The following is a 1,860-nucleotide window of genomic DNA, read 5'->3' on the forward strand; positions in this document are numbered from 1 at the left end:
TTTTTTTTTTTGTAGTTTTAGTAGAGACGGGGGTGTCCACCTTGTTAGCTAGGCTGGTCTTGAACTGCTGACCTCAAGTGATCCGCCCTCCTTGGCCTCTCCAAGTGTTGGGATTACAGGTGTGGGCCACTGCACCTGGCCCTTTGCAAATTTTAAAACTATGATTTTACAAATGTAAGACATCTGTTTGAAACAGATGAAGGAACATTTTACAATTAAAAATTTAAAAGACAAAATAAAATAGGTGAGGGGATATACAGCTATTCAAAATTCTTTTAGGGCATATGTGAGCAAAAATGTTTGAATAAAACTGAAATACTACAATCACTGCATTGACAACAAGACTACCATTTCTTTTCTTTTTTTTTTGAGGCGGAGTCTCGCTCTGTCGCCCGGACTGGAGTGCAGTGGCCGGATCTCAGCTCACTGCAAGCTCTGCGCCTCCTGGGTTCATGCCATTCTCCTGCCTCAGCCTCCTGAGTAGCTGGGAGTACAGGCGCCCACCACCACACCCGGCTAATTTTTGTATTTTTGGTACAGATGGGGTTTCACCATGTTGGCCAGGCTGGTCTTGAACTCCTGACCTCAGGTGATCCACCTGCCTTGGCCTCCCAAAGTACTGGGATTATAGGGGTGAGCCACCGTGCCCAGCCTTGGCTGCGCTCTTAACACTTTGGGAGGTGGAGGTGGGTGGATTGCTTGAGCCCAGAAGTTCGAGACCAGCCTGGGCACACAGTGAAACCCCTGTCTCTAAAATAAATAAATAAATGTCCTTCTCCCACCTTACTAAAGAAAGGTGTACCCCTAACCCACCCTGAATCTTAGCAGAGGGTGCTACCCCCAAGGTGTAAAAACCTCTGGGCACCAAACTAAAGAATAATTCAGGAATGTATAGCTCTCAAGGGAAGAGTTCCCAGAGAGTTGAGACCGCTTCTCAGATTGCTTAGGTAGGAGCATGTACTGGGGTTTTAGTTCAAGTTCCACAAAGAAAGAAGCTCCTGAGCAAGTCAATTCGAAGACTTCTTTCTTGGTAGAGATAAAAGCGATACAATGAACTATTGGTTATAGAGTCTCAGCAGCCAGGCAGCTGGGTGGAAACCATAACTTTGCAGAAAAAGACTACTCAAGCATTATATCAGGATTGCTGATTACGTCCAGGAACAGACTGTAAATTACCTCAGCCCTAAAAGTTCTCTTCCAGATTAAGTTTGGGACAATTTTCTTTCTCAAGATCTGAAAAAAGAGAGCTTTGGTTAAAAAAAAAAAAAAAAGAAGAAGAAGAAGGAAAGAGAAAAGAAAAGAAAGAAAATGGCAACTGTTTAATCCAGGTGACAAACTGCTTTTTTTTTTTTTTGAGACAGGGTCTCACTCTGTGACTCAGGCTGGAATGCAGTGGCGAGATCATGGCTCACTACAGCCTCAACCTTCCAGGCTCAAGTGATCCTCCACTTTAGTCTCCCAAGTAGCTGGGACTACAGGTGCACGCCACCATGCCTGGCTAATTTTTTATTCTAGTTTTTGTGTTTGTTTTGTTTTGTTTTGTTTTTGTAGAGACGGGGTTTCGCCATGTTGCCCATGGCTGGTCTTGAACTCCTGGCCTCAAGCTATCTGCCCACCTAGCCTCCCAAAGTACTAGGATTACAGGTATGACCCACCATGCCTGGTCTGCACAATTGTTTACAAGTTCGTCTGGTTTGGCTGATTGGTTTGATAGTAAGGACTGGCTTTGTCATTAGGTTATAGAACAGGCACTTTCCATTAACAGAACAAGCTAAATGAGCTGTGCTAAGACTCTGAAGCAATAAAAATAGATTTAAATTACCAGGGCATGGTGGTGGGCACCTGTAATCCCAGCTACTC

Source organism: Colobus angolensis, unplaced genomic scaffold (genome assembly GCF_000951035.1).
Source record: "Colobus angolensis palliatus isolate OR3802 unplaced genomic scaffold, Cang.pa_1.0 Scaffold140, whole genome shotgun sequence".
NCBI lineage: Eukaryota > Metazoa > Chordata > Mammalia > Primates > Cercopithecidae > Colobus > Colobus angolensis.